The following is a 23,815-nucleotide window of genomic DNA, read 5'->3' as shown; positions in this document are numbered from 1 at the left end:
GAACTTTCAAAACAAAGAAAATTCTACAGCTCCATTTTTGCTGTGGCATAGGAGTTCCAACTATGCTGAAGGGTAGGAGGTCCTTCTGGAGAACATTATGCTAAGTAAAATAAGCCAGGCAGTGAAAGATAAATGCTATATGATCTAACCTATAAGTGGAACCTAATGAACAAATATAACAAACAAGCAAAATGAAACCAGAGACATGGAAATAAAGAACAAACTGATAGTGACAAGAGGGGAGGGGGCAGGGGATAATGGGTGGAAAGAAGGGGAAGGGACTAGTCAAAGAACATGTATAAAGGACACATGGACATGGACAACAGGGTAGGGATTGACTGTGGAAGTGGGGATTGGGCAGGGCGGGGGAATGTAATGGAGAAGAAGTTGGGACAACTGTAATTGCACAATAATAAACAAAACCAAAGAACATTCTCATAAAGATTATTATCAATAGCTTGCCGATACCCCAAATGTTTACTCATACCACAAAAGAAAAAAAAAGCCCACCAGATATACCTTATAAAAAGTTAAAGTTAAACACATCTCTTTTTCCACCATTTCCCCCCAGCTCTTCTTCTACTATTTCCCCATACCAGTAATTTTCCATAGAAACTACTAATAGACGTAAGCTCAACCACTAGAGTTGGTTGTGGTCTCTCCTTTCTCTTGTGAGGAAAGATTGACTATGGAGTAGCTTTTAAAGTTTCTCCTTTCTGCCCAATATGACCTGCTTTTCCACTTCCCTCTAAAGCTCATTCTTGAATCCTTCTTACATGAGGCCAAGAATCCTGTAGACTTGGGGCTCAGGCTCTGTTAGGGACTCACCACTCTGGCATCACTTTGACCCTTCCCATTACCTGCCTAAAAGAATTCAGATAGAAAAACCTGCTTAATATAAACTAAATATGGCAGGCAGGGAGAAACTTAGCAAAGCCTATTAGTTAGACTTCCCTCTGTGTCCCATTTTTTTCTGGGTGGCCCAGAAAGAATGTATTTTTCTGTATTCATGAATAACTCTCAATTTTGCTTTGAAGTCTCAGACAGTTGTTTATTGTTCACTTTCTCCTTACTCCAGAATAGCATGTAAATCTTAACGACCCAATGGGTCTTAGATTTCATATCCTTAAGTACATCTATAATTATTTTTGGAATTTTTTCTCCTGTTAGTCTCTCTTATATTAAGTGATTAATAGCCCAATCAGAAAAATAAAGAAAGGTGAGAGAAAAGGTGTTTTTCTTTTTCATTTTTCCATTTTTGACACCCAGTGACCATATCAGGAAAAGGTTTTCTGCTTTTAAGGATTTAAGCAATCAACTTGGATTCACGTGGATAATCCAGGATAATTGCTCTATCTCAAAGTTAGCAAATAACCAACCTTAAACACATTTGCAAAGATAATTCCTTTTTACAGGTTCTAAGGGCTTTCTTTCTGCCTTTCTTGAGGTTGGGCCTGTTGAGTAGAATCAGGTCTTTTTAGGGAGCCATTTAAGATAAAAGCCTGAAAACTCAATTGTCTTTCTTCATGTCCTGAAATCATTGCTCAATAGTAAGTCCCTGAATGCTTTCATAGAAAAGGAAAATGGAGAGTGGCTGATTACAATACTAATTTAACTCTATTTACTAATACTTGCCCAGAATTGCCACTTGCCACCAGGCTAAAATCGATAAAACTCAGTCCACCTCTATGAGCTTCTTTCCTCTCTGGAGTCCTTACCTCCATGAGGTCTCTGCCTTTGCAGTTTTCTACTGCCTTCAACCAACTGATTTCTGTGTTTTAAATACATTTTTTTCTAGTGGCTTCGGTGGGAGTGCTGATCTTCCACTAGTTAATAATCCCTCTTGGAAGTTGAAGTCTCCCATTATTATTTCATTTTTTTCAACCAAAAATTATGTAACACAATCTTTTCAATTTGCAGATTCTAAATGAACAAGCAAAGATATCAAAAAGTCCAACCATAGCCTGTCTGATATTGCAGAGTTTAGGAGGTAAAACTAGTATTGTATTATCTTGATTTTTAGCCCTCAGCTCTTCACGTTAGACCACTCTGGTGTAAATATCGTAATTCATTCACTGCTTATATAAGGTGCTCAGAAATCCAAAAGGCAATTTATAACTCATTGCCCAAGAAATTCACAAGTTCAGAATAATAATTGTTAGTTGAAGAGGAGTTTATCATGTAACAGATCCTGTAATTTTTTTCTATTTTAAGTATTCCATACATAAACAATAACAATGGGAAATTAAATTAACTATGTTTATCTCAGTTAACTGAAACATTACTAACTGTAGAAAGAAGTCTTTACAACTAACATTCTTTTAAAATATTATTTTTGTGTAATTCACATATTAAAAATCACATTAGCTTAATGTTCTATTCTCTTGAAATGGCAGTCACTAAAGGGTAAGAGATGTGTAGAGTTTAGATCAGTAATTTAACTTTTCACAAAGCACAAGCAGTGCTGGAGTATCAAGATGATGGCCCTCAGCTCAGCTGTGTCCTCAGCATTCAAGCCTTAGAAATCCTTTGAGGAATTCTCTAATCATTTCTATAAATTCTTCAGATGATTTAAAGTTATTTAAAAGCCACCACTTTATTCTTTATATAAATGTATTTTCCTTTGCTTTAAGTTGGGCTTGTGTGGTAGAAACAGGTCTTTTTAGGCAAGTATTTGAAATAAAAGCCAGAATACTCAATTGTTCCTCTTTATGTACTGAAGTTACTGCTCAATTGTAGACCTCTGAATGTTTTGTTTTTCTTTTTCTTTTTGAAAGGGGATATGAAGAGTGTCTGGCCACAACATTTCTTTAACAATATTTACTGCCTTGAACAGTGTGGCTAAGTTGGTTGGGTGTCATCCCACAAAGCGAAAGATCACTGGTTTGATTCCTGTCAGGACATGTGACTGGGTTGCAGGTTCAGTCTCTGGTCTGAGCTCATAGGAGAGGCAACCAATCAATGTTTCTCTCTCACACCTATATTTCTTTCTCCCTACCTTCCTCTCTCCATAAAAAACAAATAAGTAAAATCATTTAAAAACAATATTTACTAATTATTTTTCAATCACTACCTTGAGGATACATAATTTTCATTTTTTATCTTCTTTCTAAAAAGAATACCTATACAAATCTCATTAGCTGAAAAGTAAAGAGACAAGGAGTGCTTCTATTTCCTTCTGATGTTATAATTCTCAAAGGTTAACAATTAAAATTACCCTATAAAAGCAATAGGCAATAACACTTAGGAATATAAAGGCTGGAAGCCTGATAGAATATAATGCAATGCCTATACTCTACCTGTTAATTGTGTGACTTGGGGCACATTTCTGACTGTTTATGTCTCACTACTCTAATTGTGAATAGAGGTAGCAGTATTAACCTATTTAATCAGGTTGTTGAGAGAATTAAATAATTTAAAATTTTAAATATTTTAGAACATTACTTAACACATAGTAAGTGTTCAATAGGTGACAGTCATTGCTTTCTGATTTGTGCTGTATGTTTGAAAAGCTTTTGACTGTATATCACAAAGCTTCTCCACCTTGGTAAAGGCACAATTATCACCATCTAACTAAAGACAACCATGTTGATGCCAGACACCAAATATTTGGCATCACACATACACACACATATTTATACTTCAGTGTTCTGCAATCAATGTGTGTGTGTGGTGTGTGCATGAGGTCTGTCTGGAAAAAGTCCAACCATTGTTAATATCACAAGAATGGTTTGGGCGACATTGATGTAACCAAGGAGATTGGATTAGAATGTGTGTGCATGAACAATGATGACTTCACTGTACTCATCAGTGGGGAAGGTAGATGCTGTTGAGTGAGCATGTGTACTGTGTGTCAATCGCATTTAAAATGACTGAGTGAGTAGAGAAATGAATCTGCATCAGATTTTGCAAAAAACTTGAAAATTCCTCTGAGGAAACTTCAGATGATTCAGAAGTCCATAGCTGTGGGCAGCTCGTGATCGGCAGCTTCATCATGAGAATGTGCCCTCTCATGCATCACGACTTGTGCAAAGTTTTTTGGCAAAACATCAAATCACACAGGTGAGTCAGCCCTCTACAGCTGAGATCTGGTGAACTGCTACTTCTGGCTTTTCCTAAAACTAAAATCACCTTTGAAAGGGAAGAGATTTCAGACATTGATGAGATTCAGGAAAATATGTTGGGGCAGCTGATGGGGTCTAGAAGAACTGTGTGAGGTCCTGAGGTGCCTACTTTGAAGGGGGCTGAGGCATCATTGTCCTATGTACAATCTTTCTTGTATCTTGCATCTTCTTCAGTAAATGTCTCTATTTTTCATATTACATGGCTGTATACTTCTGAACAGAGCTGTGTGTGTGTGTGTATGTGAATCATCATTATCATTATAACATTTCTTCTTGCTGACAAATATTGAATGCTTACCACACTTACAAATTGACAGGTACTCTTGCTAAGTATTGTGTTAATATCTCTTTTTTATTCCTAAAGCAATTGTTCAAGGTGAGAACTACTTTTATTTTTATGACGTTATTACTGAGGCATAGAGAGCTTCAGTAATTCTCTTGAAATAACAAGGCAAGAATTCAAACTGCCCTACTTGACCCCAAAGCCAGGGCTCATAACCACTTCACTGCCTAGGTAATGGAAAGGTCAGTTTTTCCAAAAAAACAGTTGAGGTGAGTGACAAAAGTTAATTGTTAAACAGAAGACTATAAGACAGTTTATTCTCCTTGCTGTGAGTAAAAAAAAAACATACAAAAATGATAATTTCCCACAGAACAGAAATGGTTTTCCACTCTTTCTTTTTTTTTTTTTCTTTACCAACTTGAGCACAATGTATTTGTAACTAGTTCTCAGCCTTACCTTGGCAAGCATAGTTTGGAGTTTTCACTTTCATTCCTTTGGTCCATACTTGGAATTATTGGACAGAGGTCTGATTTTTTGACACCATCTCTCCTGTATAAATCAATTTCTGAACTAAAATAAATTGTTGTTTTCCCAACCATATTTCCTTTAGCTTTTCCAAGCTACTGTATTTTTTAATTGGTTTTTCCACTTTAAACAGCATATTTGACATACATTGGAAAAGCAATTGTTTTCTCTTAATCAAGGAGACTGGAAGCAGCATTAAAACCTGCACATCACCAAAGTACTTTGAAGTTTTACACCCTAAAGTGTCTGGCTTTATTTACCCAGTTAATATCATAGAAACTTCATGGCTCTAATCCCCAAGGAAGAAGATTATTCAGGTCGGACTGCATTTTACTGCTACTGACAGAGATAAATAAAAAGAAAAAATGGAGTGTCATATCTTTCTCCATTTCAGTATTTACAAAAAAAATAGCTACATATTTTCCCCTCATAATAACTCTATTAAAATTTATTTTAACACTTTTAGGAAACTTTACATTTATATTTTATATCAGAAAAGGAAATAATATAATTCTATTAAATGACACAATGACCTATTAAATAGCAAGAGGAACTGACTTTGGAGTAATTTATTACTTCACCTACCCACTTATTATTCTAATGTCTAATGTTTAAAGTAACCTTTGGAAATGATCTAATTGTCTTGGGTTCCATGTTTTTAAATTAAAAAATTCTCCTATAGCCCCAGCCAAGAAGCCCAATTGGTTAGGGTATCATCCCAACACAAAGGTTACATGTTTGGTCCCTGGTCAGGGAACATACATGAATGAACCAATGAATACATAAATAAGTAGAACAACAAATTAATGTTTCTCTCTCTCTAAAAATAAATAAATAAATAAATAAATAAATAAATAAATAAATACTGTCCTATAATCTGATCTATACATTCATGACTGTTATGATTCTTTCTGTCTATAAGTGACATAACATTGTGACTAAGAAAAGGGCAAGAAGCAAAGAAATATTTAGGTCTACCCTTTGCTTGTCATGCAATCAGGTAAGCTACAAAACTAACTAAAAACAACAGACTTTTTAAAAAATATATTACTACAACACTTATAGAGCACTTACAAGAAGGGACACTTAGAATACGGAATAAAATCAGAATTTGTGAGTAAAATAAGCAGAAATTAAGAATTATGGATGGCATTAAGCATCTGCCTAAGAAGCTCATTCTAAGAAAAAGCTGAAGAAAGTGTAGCTACTGAAGATTTCAGAAACTTTACCACTAAGGTACATGTTTTGGAGTGAAGTACAATTAAAAATCTCAATGCAGAAGGATGGACTTCAGCATTAAATAGTCTTGGATTTAAAACAAAGTGTGCCCACCTTGTGAAATTTGTTCTGTGCAGTTTTCCCTGGCAGGTTTTTGCCTATTTTTATTAAAATGTGGATATCAGTTTGTCACTATTCCTGTCACTCACTGTTGCCATCTATCTTACCTGAAACACTTGTATCTTTCACTGAATCCAGTGTCACTGGTTTGTCTCCTCTTGGTATTCTAGCTTCTGGTTTGAATAAATTTAAAGGCACTAGAAAAATAACTATAGTAAATATTAAAGTTCACATTTTGTCCATTTATAATTATTAAGATAGATGTTGATATATTGGAACATATATTTTCTGTGTTTATGTATTTAATAATATATTATTATATATGTTATTTATGCAATACTGATATTATTGCATATCATTATGCAATAAGTATTTTAACAGACACATTTTATTTAAGATATTAGACAAGAGCCCTGGCAGGTGTGGCTCAGCAAATTGACTGCCAGCCTGCAAACCAAAAGGTTACTGGTTCCATTCCCAGTCAGGGCATATGCCTGGGTTGCAGACAAGGTCTCCAGTAGGGGGCATGCAAGAAGCAACCACACATTGATATTTCCCTGTCTCTTTCTCCCTCCCTTCCCCTCTGTCTAAAAATAAAAAGTCTTTAAAATAAAAAAAAAAGTCAATCATGCTAGGAAATAGAGAAAACTATTTCAGCCAGAATGGAAATAGTTGAGTTGTCCTTAAGCACAACAGCTGACTGAAGTGGCAATTGGCAACAGAAATCATTTTTATAAATTGTATCATATTACATTAATGGATGCTGTACCATGAGACAGTAATGGTACACTGTGCTTATTACAGCAATGTGCAAGGGAACCCAATTCCCAATTTAGCATTTTACCAAATGATTAGCACTTTGGTTCCTCTAATGGCTGAAGATTTATTTCAAATTTAATTTCATAATTCATTTCTCTTTCATACTGAAATTGAATATTATTCTGTCATTTGATAAATAATTAATGGTAAGAGCCATCTTTTTTGTAAATTTATTGTTTATAACCATTTTATATTTGATATTTACCCAATACATTTTTCTTTTTTTGTAAATTACATTTTATTGATTATACTATTGTAGTTGTCCTGCTTTTCCTTCTTTTACCCCCCTCCACCCAGCACCCCCTACTCCCTCAGGCAGTACCCGTCCCCCCATTCATGTCCATGGGTCATGTGTGTAAGTTCTTTGGTGGCTTCCTTTCCTGTGCTATATTTTACATTCCCATAGCTATTCTGTAACTACCTAGTTGTGCTTCTTAATCCCTTCACCTCTCACCCATTCTCCCACATCCATCCTCCCATCTCTTTATCTTTAAAGTTTGGACTTTCAATTATGATATGACTTAGGTTGGGCCTCTTTGTATCCATCTTGTTTGGGACTCTCTGTGCTTCCTGGACTTACATGTCTATTTCCTTCACCAAATTAGGAAAGTTTTCTTTCATTATTTTTCCAAATAGATTTCCAATTTTTTGCTCTCTTTTCTCCTTTTGGTACCCCATGAAGCAAATGTTGGATTGCTTAACATTGTCCCACAGGGTGCTTACTACCTTGTTTTTTAAGATTCTATTTTCTTGTTCTGATTGGTTGTTTTTTGCTTCCTTATGTTCTAAATCATGCATTTGACTCTTGGCTTCATCCACCCTACCGTTGTTTCCCTGTAATTTTTTTTTTTAAATTTCAACTAGTGTACCCTTTGTTTCCGATTGGATCTTTTTTATGCTGTTAAGGTCCTGACTAAGTTCCTTGAGCATTCTTATAACCATGTTTTGAATCTGCATCTGATAGATTGCTTATCTCCATTTTGTTTAGCCCTTTTTCTGGAGTTTTGATCTGTTGTTTAATTTGGACTATGTTTCCTTGTCTCTTTGCCTTTTCCTTGTCTCTTGTCTTCCTGTGCTTTGACAGCCTCCCTGTGTTTGTTTCTATGTATTAGGTAGAGTTGCTTCAATTCCATATCTTGGTAGTGTGGCCTAATACAGCAGGTGTCCTGTAGGGTCCAGGGGCACAGCCACTGCTATCATCCACGCTAGGTACTTGAGGTGCACCATTTTATGGGCTGAGTACACGCTCCTCTTGTAGTTGAGTTTTGGCTGCTGTTGGCAATCAATGGGAGGGATTACCCAGACCACTTAGCTGCAAAGACTGGCTGTGACCACTTACTACTAACCTCCACCCTCCTTGAAGGATCAGCTGCCAATGCATTTTTCTGATTTATTTCAACTTCTTTATTGTCTATGAAATTATTCTTGTTATTTTTTTCAGTTTGCTTTTGTCTTTAATTAGGTGTTGCAATGTGATTTATTTTTTGCCACAGTCAGTTATTTAAGAAAATATTATATATCAAATTTTTCAATCATAACATTTCTGGAATTTTTCTTCATTTTTGTCTTGTTATTGAAGACTTTCAAATTCTGAGATTAAAACTTTACTACTATTTCTTCAATGATTTCATTTCTTTATATCCTCCTCTCCTTTTCCTTCCTCTTGTCTTCCTCTACTGCTGTTCCTCCTCTTTTTTATTCTTCCTCGCGTTCTCCTTTTTATTTTTAATATTGATTTAATTTAATTAGAATTTACCTCAGTTTTGGGGTGAAATGGGGTTCCAGAATATTGTTTCTGTTAAATGAATATGAAGATGCACGCATTACTTTTTTGAATATTTCATCATTTCCCATTTATCATAAACACCAATTTTATCATGTTGTAAATAATTTATGCATCTGAAGATATTTTAAAATTTTAGTTTTAGCTGATTGATTTTCCTATTCATGTATCAGTGTCATGGATTTAATTGTTATGGCATAATATAGTTTGTTGTCTGTTAAGAGTAGCATTGCTTTATTATTTTTAATTTTTAGAATTTTCCCATATATTTTTATTTGATTCCCTCATTCCTGTAGAAGTTGTAGTAACCTTTTCCAGCCAAGATCTCTTTTAGTTATTTTTATTGAGAGTATATATATTATATGTACCGATTAACATAGGGAGAATTGACATTTATATATTGAATCTTCCTGTCTATAAACCTAACTTAAATATGTCTTTGTTCTACTCTATTTATTTAAGGAGATTTTGAAATATTTTAGGAAAATTTTATAGAAATTATATCTTCTAGTTTTATTTTTAAATACATTTTATCATTTTTATTACTATAGTCAAATGTTTTATTTTTATCTTGTAATAGGTGGCTGTTTCTATAGGAGGTTTGTCCCACAGGGTGCTTACACTACCTTGTTCTGAATAGTATTTTTCTAAGAGAGAGAGGGAGACAAAGACATCAATATGAGAGAGAAACACTGACTGGCTGCCTCCCACACACACCCTGACCAGGGATCAAACCCACAATCCAGGTATGTTCCCTGACCAGGAATTGAATCTACAACCTCTCAGTTTATGGGACAATACACTGGCCAAGGCAATAGTGTTTTATTTTTAACCACAGAACTTCCTCTAGTTTCTTGCTCTTTTGTATTATATTATTTAATTAACCTTCTTGAATTTTTCAATTATCAAAAAAACTATTTGCAGCTAATGATCACTAAAACTATTTCTCTCAAATTTTTGTATCAATTATTGTGTTTTCTTACCAGGTGATATAAGCTAGAACTTCCAGGGCATTGTTGAAAAAAAATTGCTGGTTGAAAAGTATATTTAGATTGTGCTGAATTCATTGACACTACTTCTGCTATTTCTAATTAAGCAAGATGCTAGATTTTTTTGTGTGTGAAACTAAATATGCTATCCATTTTAAAAAATGTAACCTTATGTCATTATTTTACTTAGATTTTCTTTCTTATCAATTACCTGATGATGGGTATTATAAAATGTTTCTTCATAATATATAGAAATAGATCGCCATATGGTCCTTTGTTCTCCTTAAAATATGTGTTGTGTCTTGTTTCCTGGTTGCTCAGTATCTCTTGATGCCTTTGTTGGGAGAATTCCCCATTTTATGATAGCCATCTTTCACCATGTTACAATCCAGTAACTTAACTTCAAACCCTCTTCTCCAACTTTACAGTGTCTTAGTAAGATATACAATATCCCTTTCTGTTTAATTGTTTCCAAAAATATGTTTATTAAAATTAAGTAGTCTGATCTATATAAACTGGTTAAATCCATGAATGCTATTTGTAAGTATGGATTCTGAAAGCATTTGACCAAAGAGAAATAAATGTAACTTCAGTAAAGCTGAGCTTTTAAAGAGTACATTTACTGAGAATTTAATATTCCAACTAGAAAAAAACATTGTTCACGGTTCTAGTTGTTTGTTGGCTGACTGAGCTTTGGATTCAAAGTTATCTCTCACTAAATAACTATGAGATGCCAGGAATTACTTGGACTAATGTAGTGGAAGAAACAGAAAAATGTATTATTTATGAATGTCAAAATATATTTAAGATGTGCAATCTACTGCTACATAGTTCCTATCTAGTGTCCCCAAAGGTATTGGTTTCAAGGTATTGCTTTCATCAAAATATGGAGAACTGCATTTTTTATGAGAATGATGATATTGTTGAAATTTATTGAGGTGGTGTTTTATTGGCAGGCATATGAGTTGCTACAAGGCACCACTATTGTAGTGGGTTCCATGGTCATATTTGGAATGGTGTAACTGCAGGGTAATAGAGGCCAAAAAACTTCATTTAAATACAAAACCTATTAATTGATCATGGAATTCTTGCATCTGAAAGAAATAGACAACTCATTAAAGTCCAATTGGATTCTAAAAGGATAACAAGTTGTACAAAAATAAACAAAAAATAAACAGAGAATCTAGGTCTGTCAAGCAGAGGTTTGTCATGAATTACTCTAATAGAGACTTAAAGCATCTTGCCCACTTCTCAGAGATTAGTCAGTTCACAATTCCAGACACCCCATGAAGTTAATATCTGTGCAGAAAAGATAAAGTTTCCTACAATAACATAATAAGTACATATTACAATTCCTCCTTTTTGTGTTTCCCAGAGATGTGTGAAGTGTGCACCATGGTAATTGTTCAGGGATTGTTTGACATGGGTCTAAGTAAGTGAAAATGGCTTGGGGCTCAGAATAATAGTGCTCTACAGATCAAGATAGAAAGTGAGCATGATCTAGCAACAGAGTTTTCACTCATGATTGCTACAGACCTGTATTTGGTCCTTTGGACCTCAAATCCATTCTTTGATTACTTTTCCTCTGCCTGTATACAGAATTTTAATAGACTCACTTGGTTATTGGTATATTATCCATATTAGCTTATTGGTTTATGGGGCAAGGGCTATTATTCTAAAAAGAAGCTTATACTATATTGGCTAATTTATCCATAGAAATCCCCATTTAGTTTATTTTTGAATTATACTGAATAAGGATTAGACTTGGGAAATGACAGTGGATTATGATCATTTAATCAAGTGGTAATCCCTGTTGAACTTTCTATTTTGGATGTGTTCTCTGTTGCAGTAAGTTAACATAGTCAATGTTATTGTATTTATTGTTCTGGAAGTTGCCTTGTTTTTCTGTACCAAAATAAACTAAAATGCTGCTGGTGAGTACCTAAAGCTTCTATAAACTAGGTAATATTTTCAGAAAAAAATAAGTTTTTAATATAAAGTTGTTCAGGCATCTCTCAGTTGTGGGCAAAAAGAGAGTTCTATGAAAAGTAACCTCAAAGGGTTATCTCATCATAAATTTCAAATGTGCTGGTCAGGGTGAGTGGTCCTGCCTCAGGCAAAACTTTTTAGTAAAAGGTTTATCTTTGCCATAAGCAAGTATTGTCCATTGTTTCTGTGAATCTAGGTTAAAACACCTTTGAAATAAGCCATGACTCTGTTCAAGAAATCACATAACCTTGTTAGTTATTCTTTACTTCAATCCCTTCCTTACTTTTTACCACCTCCATGTAATCTTCCTTATATTACCTACTTAATTTCAAATACATAAAAGAAGCTGCAAAACTGTTATCTTCAGAGCATTTCAGATCTTGCCTCCTGCCATATGTTATCTGTTTGTCGCAAATAAACTAATAAAATTTCTCTACAGGTTTGGAAGTTCCTTATGTGGACACTGGGCTGGGGAGATTACTTGTCCTAATTAGGAGTCCTGAAATTTAAGCTTTATTAGTTTCCTGAGAAATCTGTCTCTGAGGACATCACCACTTTGCTTCAGGACTCCATGAACTCTCCTCTCTTACACAACTTCCTCTAAACAGGCCTTCCTAATCTCCATATTTTACAAGACATGATGGTGGTCCAGTGAATGATCACCATATTTTTCAGACTGTAAGACACACACCTTTTCCCCAAATTTGGGAGGAAAAGGGGGGTGCATTGTATTGTCCAAATGTTGCTTTACATTTACATTGGTGAAATATTATGTTATTTATGTTATTAAATATTTTATCACATTTTTTTGCTTCAATTTTTTTTTCTTATTTTCCTCCTCTAAAACCTAGGTGCATCTTTGCTGGGGACCACCCTGCCTGGTCTCAGGACACTGTAACCCCCCATGACTTAGGCTAAGTGAAAGACCTCCGGACCAGGAGCCACTGGAGACAAAACTTATTTCCCTGGCATGAACGCTTCTTGTTCATATGTCTCATTCCTTTTCATGCTTGAATGGCAGTCAATGACGGGCAACAATTCTCTTGGATAGAGAATGAATGTAAGACAGACGCGTTCACGAAGGAATGACAGGGACAAGACTCACAAGGCTGTGGAAATAACAGGGTGATTGACATCAACCCCTGCCCCCTTTGGCTTTGTCAAAGCCTGAGTCTTTGTTCTTGGATGTGAGAAATCCAAGTCTCCTGGCTGCCTCTGTCTCCTGCCCTTCTCAGGCCTTCAGGGGCAAAACAGCCCAGACCAGAAACAGCAGACTCCCTGGGTAATCAGGCCTGGGACATAGAATATATAAGATCCTGTGAGATCTGTTTGCTGGAGGATGTTATTATCTCGGAATTTAAAGGCACAGATAGGAAACTAAAACTGCCCTTTGAGCCCTGTTAGATAAAACCCCAATCTCTGCCCAGAATCACAGCGGGGAGATGCTGTCTGCACCTTTGTAAGTCACCTACTTCTTTTGATCTTCTCTGCCAGACTGTGACTCCACAAACTAAGTCTGTTTTCTCAATAAAAATCTGCTTGGGTATGGACACGGGGCTCTCCCCACGTGAGGAGTGGCCCTTCTGTTCCTATTCCCCCATGGGACCTGGTTGCCTCTGTGTATGCTTTTCTCATGTTTTGACGAACATCCACAGCCCAGATGGATACTACTGGCCGGTATCTCTACACATCTTATGGTCCAAAAGTATGGTATCTGATGACATTTTGTTGATCCTGAGGAAAATGAAGTTGATAATACAGTGAGAGACATGCATGACAATGGGTTGAAAGTAATACTCAAGGACATATTCTACTTGGGCCTATCATCTCAACCAAATTTTGGAATTCTGCAGCCCTCAACATGTTAGGTAACCCTCAAAAGTACATTTGTTACAGTTTCAAAGGTAAAGTCACTATACATGTTAGATATGAGTAAAGATATCAACAAAGTTTTCTCCTCTTTCATTCTATCTCAGTGCAAATGGGCCCTAAATTTGTCTTCTTCCACATACTAGAAATCTGATAAAGGTAGGATTTCAGCTGTGTTACTAGGCAACATTTATTTATAGTAAAGACAAAAACACTGATTTATAAGCTGCATCTGCACTAGGGGAGTATTAAAAACAAACACAGAATAAAAACCAGAGTGAAGGGTTTTCTTCAGCCTGATGATTCTTTTTATATGTCTCCCTTTTGGTAAATTAAAAGTTGAACTCATGAAACTGTTAGAATAAATACTGATTCTTATATGGAACTCAGATTTTTAAGTCATTGTGAACCTCTGTACCACTCCTTGGTCTCACACCCTCACACTGAGCTGCCAGTTGTTGCGCTAATAACTAGTTCCTGAACATCTGCAAAGACAGGCATGCAGGTGTTGCTCTTGATGCTGTCATGCTGAGTTTTTGGTTATGTAGCTTTTCTACATTTGAGAAAACTAGTGCTAGATGTGCCTATTTCAACCTTATGAGTGTGAAATATCCAATTTAACCTAAAATTGTCAAGACTGGTTGTTGCAGTTGACATTTCAGGAATTTGAGAGCAACATATACCATGTCTAGCCACGCTACTCAGAAAGATAATTAAACAATCTGCTAGATTGAGTGGGTTGAGTGTAGCCCAGAGGACATAAGGCTCTTGACTGAGTAGAGACCCTTGTGCACCTATAACCTGCCATTTGCACCTTTGTTTCAGTTGATCAATGTTGATACGTGTGAGGAGAACCAAGATGCTGAATGAGAATGTGCCAAATTCTGTAAGAGAGTTACATAGGAGACTTTTAGGGTATTGAAACTATTATGCCTTCTTTTGTAAGTAATTTTCCTCATAAAAATACATCAGTGTTTGCCCTTGGGATAGGTGACCATTACTATGGGTCACAAGGTGATGCTGTTACTTGAGCTACCAATGTAATGGAGCAGAAACTCCATCTAACATGACACATTCTTTCTGCCTGACCATTCTCTTCCTTGATTGTTAAATCCTTAGGACATCAGATTCTGATCAGCATGAAACTGTCTTAACAAGAAAGCCTCATATCTGTTAACTACAGAACACGAATTTTAGTCAAGCTAAAGGTAACATCCTGAATTCAGTTGTGGTTCAGACCCAGGCCCATGAAAGTAAAATGACCCTAAAAACCATACCCCATGAAATCAGACAGAACTGATGCCATAGTTTACATCAGGACCTGAGACAAGCATCCACTGTTCTCTACCTTGGCCTCAACCAATAGGGGAACCCATAACCCCAACTCTGGTAGCTACAATGATTAATGATTTTTCCCGTTATATAAGTCATCCTCTGGGAGCCATTAGGGAACCAAATATGCACACAGTAGTTTACCTGTGAGTCTGGTCTTCACACTGTTGTCTAGACTAATAAATTCTTATTTTTTTTGGCTGCAAACTCCTGTTCATGTTCTACTGGGGTTTGTGCACACAGGCAAGTGGGCACCTTTAATCCAGTAACACCAATTATAAACTGTATTGTATAATCCACTATGTCATCTAGTATCATCATCTACCATTACTTCTCTTCCTTTTTTTCACTTATGCTTATTCTATTGTGTTTTAATATATTATATTTAATGTTTAATATAATTTCATTACACATTTTATTACTACCAACACAGAGAGCTTTAAATTGTACCAACACTGATTTAACTATGGCATGACTCTTATATTTAGGTTTCACATGATCCTAGCTCTTCCATTTTGTACTATTTTAAATTTCACCCAAAATATACTTTGAGGGAATATAGTTATTGTGTTTAGTGTAACTTCTTTGAAAGAGGGGCTTTTCTGATTTCTGGTTTTCTCTGATTTTATCATGTTGTGATAATATCATCTGTACCTACTTTATTTATTTTAGTTTATTTTATAACCTATAATCAATCATCATGAATGCTCTGTTGCCACTAAAAATAAGTTTTATCCTTGTTTTCATATAGTTATTGATGTTTACCTAATTATTCGGCAATTTAGCTTTTTTAAAAAAATTTATTTTAATCATTGTTCAAGTACAGTTTTCTCCCTTTTATTCCCATTCCAGCCCACCCTCCCATCCCTCCCCACTTCCCTCCCATTACCACCCTCCCCTTAGTTTTTCTCCATGTGTCCTTTAAATTTGTTCCTGTAAACCCATCCCATTCTCCCCTGAAATTCCTTCTTCTCTCCCCTCTGGTCACTGTCAGCCTGTCCTTTATTTCAGTGTCTTTGACTATATTTTGCTTGTTTCTTTGTTTTGTTGTTTAGGTTCCTGTTAAAGGTTGAGATCATATGGTATTTGTCTTTCACTGCCTGGCTTATTTCACTTAGCATAATGCTTTCCAGCTCCATCCAAGCTGTTGCAAAGGGTAGGAGCTCCTTCTTTCTTTCTGCTGCATAGAATTCCATTGTGTAAATGTACCATAGTTTTTTGATCCATTCATTTACTGATGGGCATCTAGGTTGCTTCCAGCACTTGGCTATTGTAAATTGTGCTTCTATGAACATTGGAGTGCAAAGGTTCTTTTGGATTGGTGTTTTAGGGTTCTTAGGATATAGTCCCAGCAGTGGAATTGCTGGGTCAAAAGGCAGATCCATTTTTAGTTTTCTGAGGAAGTTCCATACTGCATTACATAGTGGTTATACCAGTCTACAGTTCCACCAACAGTCATTAGGGTCCCCTTTTCTCCACAACCTCTCCAACACTTGTTGTTTGTTGCTTTGTTTATGATGGCCATTCTGACTGGTGTGAAGTGGTATCTCATTGTGCTTTTAATTTGCATCTCTCTGATAACTAGCGATATTGAACATTGTTTCATGTGTCTTTGGATCCTCTGTATGTCCTCCTTGGAGAAGTGTCTGTTCAAGTCCTTTGCCCATTTTTTAATTGGTTGCTTGTCTTCTTAGAGTGGAGTTATGTGAGTTCTTTATATATTTTGGAGATTAAACCCTTGTCTGAGGTATCATTGGCAAATATGTTATCCCATACAGTTGGTTCTCTCTTTATTTTGATACTGTTTTCTTTAGCTGTGCAAAAGCTTTTTATTTTGATGAGGTCCCATTTGTTTATTCTTTCCTCTATGTCCATTGCTCTAGGGGACATGTCAGTAAAAAAGTTTCTGCATGAAATATCTGAGATTTTCCTACCTATGTTCTCCTCTAGGACTTTAATGATGTCACGGTTTATATTTAAGTCTTTTATCCATCTTGAATTTATTTTTGTATAAGGTGTAAATTGGTGTTTGAGTTTCATTTTTTTGCACGTAGCTGTCCAGTTCTCCCAACACCATTTGTTGAAGAGGCTATTTTGACTCCATTTTATGTTGCTGCCTCCTTTGTGAAATATTAATTGACTGTTGAAACTTGGGTTTATTTCTGGGCTCTCTGTTCTGTTCCATTGGTCCATGTGCCTGCTTTTATGCCAGTACGAGGCTGCTTTGATTACAGTGGCCTTGTAGTATAGTTTAGTGTCAGGTATTGTGATCCCTCATACTTTACTCTTCTTTCTCAAAATTGCAGCAGCTATTAGGGGTCATTTATGGTCCCATATACATTTTTGAAGTGTTTGTTCCATGTCTGTGAAATAAGTCACTGGTACTTTAATAGGTATTGCATTGAATGTGTAAATTGCTTTGGATAGTATGGACATTTTGATGATATTAATTCTTCCAATCCATGAACACGGTATATGTTTCCATTTGTTTGTGTCTTCCTTGATTTCTTTCCTGAGTGTTATGTTATTTTCTGAATACAGGCATTTTACCTCTTTGGTTAGGTTTATTCCTCGGTATTTGATTTTTCTTTTTGCTGTTTCCAATAGGATTTTTTTCTTGATTTTTGCTTCTGCTATTTCATTGTTGGTGTACAGAAATGCCTTTGATTTCTGGATATTGACTTTGTATCCCGCTGTTTTTCCAAATTCATTTATTAGGTCAAGCAGTTTTTTGGTAGAGTCTATAGGATTTTCTATGTACACTATCATGCCATCTGCAAACAGTGACAGTTTTTTTTCCTCCTTTCCAATTTGGATGCCTTTTATTTATTTTTCTTGTCTGATCTCTGTGGCTAAATCTTCCAGTACTGGATGAATAGAAGTGGTGAAAGTGGACAGTCTTGTCTTGTTCCTGATCTTACTGGAAAAGATTTTAATATTTTCCCACTGAGTCTGATGTTGGCTGTTGGCCTCTCATATATGGTTAATTTAGCTTTTATATATCTTACAGTATCTTTATATTTTTTAACTTTGTCATTGATTGAGAGGACATTGAAGACCTTTACCACTAAAACGTTTCTATCTACTCTGTATCTTATTGTTTTCTTTTGCTTTATAATATTTATGTTGTTAAGCTGTAAAGATAGTAATTAATTGCATCTTTTTAAATTACTTGTATTTCTAAGCTATAAGTGTCTTCTGAGTCAGAAACTCAGAGTATAGTCCTACAACCTGTGTTTTAATGCTTTCTTCTGGCTATTCCAAAGTAAAATAAAGTTTGAAAAACCACATCTTAGGGCACTGACCTTGTAGGCATAATTAACATAAGGTCTCTGCTTGATCCATATTCAAGCTTAGAGTTAGTGCCAAATATCCAATGTACACCAAAAGTGGATTTTCTTTGATCTAGAGAAGATTCCTCAAAGTACACACAGTATCTGCTGTTCATCATTAAATGGTTCACACTCAAGGCCATATCCAGTTACCTGAAGGGAGACTTGTTGAAATGGACTGAAAGTCTGCCCCCCCCCAAACTTACATGTTGAATCACAAATGTAATAGTATTTGGAGGTGGGGCTTTTGAAAGGTAATTAGTGTTAGATGAAATCCTCAGGATGAGGCACTGGTCCCATGGGACTAACATCCTTATAAGAAGAAACACCAAATATATTTCCCTCTTTCCACTGTCACAAAGAAGAGTTCATGTGAAGTCACAGTGAGGATATAGCCATCTGAAAGTCAAGAAGAGATACCTCACCACAATTTGAATCTACAGTTTTTAAATTTTATATGTTTATTTTTAGAGAAAGGGGGGAGGAAGAGAAAGAGGGAAACATAAGTGTGTGTTTGTCTCTCATATGCCTTGTACTTGGGACGTGAGCTACAACCCAGGCAAGTGCCCTAACTGGGAATCCAACCAGTGACCCTTTGGTTCACAGGCTGGCACTCAATCTGCTGAGCCACACCAGCCAGGTCTGAATCTGTGTCTTAACACCCACTTGAAAGACAGAAATGCCTAATAATTGTGGTGGTGTTTTTAATTGAAATATGTGTAAAAATAAAGCCCAGATATCTGTCAATAGAATATCAAAAGTTCCATTAAGAATGTTTAAAGTATGGGGCAAAACTCTGGTCTTCAGCATGCCATTTGCCCCACAGAAGATCCAGTTGCCCTGGTTGATGTCAATCTGTGTGACTACAGCCCCAGTGTTTCTGAAAACAAATGGTTTACCATGTTTATTTTTACTACACTTGATCTTAGCCAAAAGGCTGAGAAGCAATGAGCATGTTTATTTTTAAACAAATAAAGTAAGTCACAGCCTTCAAAAAATCTTTTACTTGGTTTCATTGCCAGGATGTTGCTTTTGCTGTTATCTACTTTTCAAATTCATTCACCCCTTTGATGTCTATGCTCAAATCTCATCTTATCAATACTTCAATGACATTGCCAGCCCCCTACCCTCATCCTGTTATAGTGGCTATGTTTTCCATCTTATTTATTGCTTTTTATGTAGTACATTATTTAATATTTATTGTATGTAACTATTAACTGTTCTACATTCCCTTCATCATATAAAATCCATCATGATATGTGTATTTGTCATTTTTGTTTCCTGATGTATCTTAAGTTTCTCACACAGTACCTGTCATTTGTCAGGTTCTTAGTAATTGTATAATTAATACAATATTCGTTGAATGAAAAACATTCACATTTTCCTCATCTCATTCAGTCACACTTTTCAAACATCTGTTATTTTACTATTTTTCTTGAGTTTTACATTGCTGATTTATGCCAGTTCACAAAGGTGATTACTGTATTAAGCGTATTATCTTAAATCTCCATTTTCATCAAGGTGTAACACAATGTTTTTAGTAATTATTTTTTTCTATTTATAAAAGTTGTCTTTCCTTGTAATATCTTTTGTACTGTATGTTGAGTATTCACTATTGAAGGAGGGGAACATTCCTTAGATTCTATATTTATAGAACTATCATTTGGAAAACATTTGTGCCATGTGCCAAATTATTGTATTTTTTTTTTGCTCCAGGATTTTGAGGGTTAAATGGTCAATACTTCTTAGCAGCTGAGGGAGGACAATAGCATAATCACAACTCTTCTATGCTCTAACAAGGAGATGGACTTCAGCAAGAATATAGGGCCTGACTGTGTGACTCTGTTGCCTCTGGTTTCTAAAACACAAACTGGCTCCTGACAAATTCCTGTTGTTCTATGCCATTGTCTTTTCCTGATAGACAAAAGGGATTCCCGGTAGACATGGCCATCAGTTTCCAAATGCCTATTTTTCTGGTGACTTTTGATATTGATTGCCATAATACTTTCTGCTTCCTAAAACGATCAATACTATTTCAGGCTCATTCCATTTGGCTGCAATTCTACCAACATTTTTATGCTTTTCAGGTGTGTTTAGTTGTGTTCTAATTTTTCTAACAATGAAAGTTACATTTCTTTTATTCAACTTTCTTATTACTTTTACACAGTTTTTGAGACAAAGTGAAGGAAATATGGTGCTCTTCAGATCATAGTCTATGTAGCTTCTTGAGTTGAAAATTATAACTCACTTAATCTAAACCATTATTATTTATTTTACCAGTCACCTATATTTAATTTTTTATATAAGCACAGATTTAGTAGTATCCTATAAGATTGATATATAACAACCTGATTTTAAACCAGTCGTAAATAGTATATTAGTTTATTATTTGCTTCAGTAACAAGTTACCATAAATTTGGCGGCTTAAAACAACACACATTTATTTTCTTACACATTAAGACATCAAAAATGACTTGCCTTTCTCACAAGGTAAGGTCAAGCTGTTTGCAAAGCTTTATTCCCTTTTGGAGGCTGTAGTGGAAAATTCATTTCTTTGCTTTATATGGCTTGAAGAAACTACCCTTATTTCTTGGCTTTGTCCTCCTTCTTGCACTTCAAAGTCAGCAAAATAGCATTTTGCTGACACTGTTTCTGTTGTTGTATCTCTCACCAACTGACTCCTTGTTTTTGCTACTCTCTTCCACTATCAAGGAGTCTTATGATTACATTAATCTAGGATAATCTCCCTATTTTAAGATCAACTGCTCAGCATATTTAATCTTATCTGCCAATTTAATATCCTTTTCATCTAAACCATATAACCTAAATCAGACACAAGGGCTAAGACTCAGGCATCCTGGGGAAGAGGGACACATTGTTCTACCTACAACAATGTTTTATTTTAGAGGAGTTCACATATCATCCACATCTTTAGGCATGTGCTTTCTAATTTGAAAGCATGCAGTTTTTACTTTTAATTGTTTCTATTTTTAGTTAAATATTTAATTGTTCATGTATTTATTTTAAATTAGAAATTTGTTAATATTTGTAATTCCTACTGGATTGAAAGTAATAAGCATATTCTATATAAGGTGTATGCTATTTTCTCTCCCTATATAAAATCAAACCATTTACTTTATTTGCTTAAATGATCTATTTTATTAAATGTTTATCTTTATTATCTCATAGATACTTTAATACCATTGATCATCACTTCTTCTATTCTTTTATTTGCAACTAGTTTTATTTTAATGTTTCTAACACAAATATACATTTCATATTAAATCCAGTTGTTTCTTAATTACATGTATATTAATTACTTGCTCAAAATGTATGACAGAGATTGCTGGTTTTCCCAAAGATTCACTTCATCTTTACTACAGCAATTACACACCTGCATTGTAGCTGTGCATATGGCCAACTGGAACATAGACTGTGTATTGTAGCCTCCTAGTCTATAGACAGTTGTGATCTCATCAGTATCATCTAGCTAATAGGACAAGAGAAGTGGATCCTTAAAAATAGGGAAAATGGGACTGCTCAGAAAATCGATATGATGTCTGGAGAACCATTTTGTGTGATGAAAATGAGAACCATATACTTCTCTGAGAGACAGAAAACATTAGAAGAACCTTAGTTTCCCATTGTGAGAGTTTAGCTAAACTAATTTATAATACTGCTGCCTAAGTACCTATTTTGTGTGACCAAACAGCCTTGAACTGACATCAGCCTATCCCATTAGTGCACTCTAGAAAGCAGTTTGCAAAGGCACATATAAATATCAGCTCCTCATATGATTACCCCAGTGCCCTTGTGATAAACATTCTCCCCTGTATTCCCAGGGTCATCCCTGTGTGACACTTAGGTAGACACCTAGGAATTTGCCGAAACCTTACTCTTTTTGGTTTGAATTCACCAATCCAGCCTTAGCCTAGGAACTCTTGGACTCTAATAAATGTGTGTTCTCAGGTCTTGCCCTGTTCTCTCTGCCAGCACCGTGACTTGACCTCTTAGTATGTCCTCTTGAGTTGTGTATACCTGCTCCAAAACCTGCATAGAGTTATAAACTTCTTTATTTCACTTTCCCTAGAGTTTTTTGAGACTGTTTTCTCATCTGACATCCAAGGGCTCTACTTAACAAATGTTGATTTAACAAAGTTCCAACACCAGCAATGATGCATAAACTGCTATGCTAAACTTTGATCTGCCCTAGGTTGCTCTACAGAGATCCATAAGATCAAATAAAGCCCTTTTGAAGCTCATAGTGGTAATAAGGAAAATATAGAGTCAAAAAGCCAAGGGAGAGCTTTGTGCATATAATGTTTACAGGATTGTGTCTAAATCCTACTGTAGGGCCAGAATTAGGGCTAGGAGAGGATGCTGAGGCATTCTCTTTGTATGCAAAATTCCAAATGGTACCAACAACAACTACAAAAAAACCCCTCAGTTTTAAAAGAAGGGAAAGGGCCTGGTCAAAGAACAAGTATAAAGAACCCATGAACATGGACAACAGGGTGAGGATTGACTGCAGAAGTGGGGGAATGGGTAGGGCATGGGAGAGCAACAGGGAAAAATTGGAACACCTCCAAGTGAATAACAATAAAAAATATAGTATTAAATGCAATGTGCAAAAAATTAATAGAATTTTGTAGTTAACAACTATAAAATGAAAACTGTAAAAATTATAAATGAGGACAGAAGGACAGAGTGATTGTTTTATTACCTCAAATTATTGTGCATCGTGAATAGTTTTTTTCCAAGAATCTCATACCTCTGGATTTTTGAGGTCACAATGACTAGAAAATGAATTGGGTAACATAGGGCTTTATATACCATTATGTTTTCTGATTTGTCAGAAGCACTCAGTCACTTTTTTTTTTCTTGGTCAAAATATAGGACACTTTACTAAGTGTGTGTCAGGGCACACACTTTTCCTTTTGCCTTGGGCTCTAATATGGCTTAGCATAGTCCTGTCCTACTGTCTCAAGCTTGAGGGAAGGCTGTGCTTTGCAACATTTGCTATGTAGCTCTTCTATACAAATGAGAAGGACCTTCTCTTAGCTCTTTCATCCCATCCTCCATCTTTGACTTTCAAGACATAAAACTAGATCTCATTCCTCATCCTCACTAAATTCCTACATGTCTCCACCTACTTCTGGAATGAAATTGAAGCATAAGTTGCTTCAGCACTAATCACTATGGTGTATTCTGATTTTGTACAGCATCTGTAAGTGTTTATCTTGTTTTGGAGTCCATTTCTGTCATTTAACCTTCTGTTTTTGTATACATTATGAACCATTACATGAACCATCAGTACATGTTTGGAAGAGAAAAAGTGCATGAAAAGTGAGAATTTATTGAGCTACCTTGAACAATAGTCCATATTTTTTAAAAAAAATGGTGAAAGTGAAGTCCAGAGATATGGTGGTTTT

This window comes from Phyllostomus hastatus, unplaced genomic scaffold, assembly GCF_019186645.2.
Source record: "Phyllostomus hastatus isolate PE091 unplaced genomic scaffold, TTU_PhHast_1.1 phas_contig_62, whole genome shotgun sequence".
In the NCBI taxonomy this organism is placed as follows: Eukaryota; Metazoa; Chordata; class Mammalia; order Chiroptera; family Phyllostomidae; genus Phyllostomus; species Phyllostomus hastatus.
Note: the sequence above shows the minus strand (reverse complement) of the source record.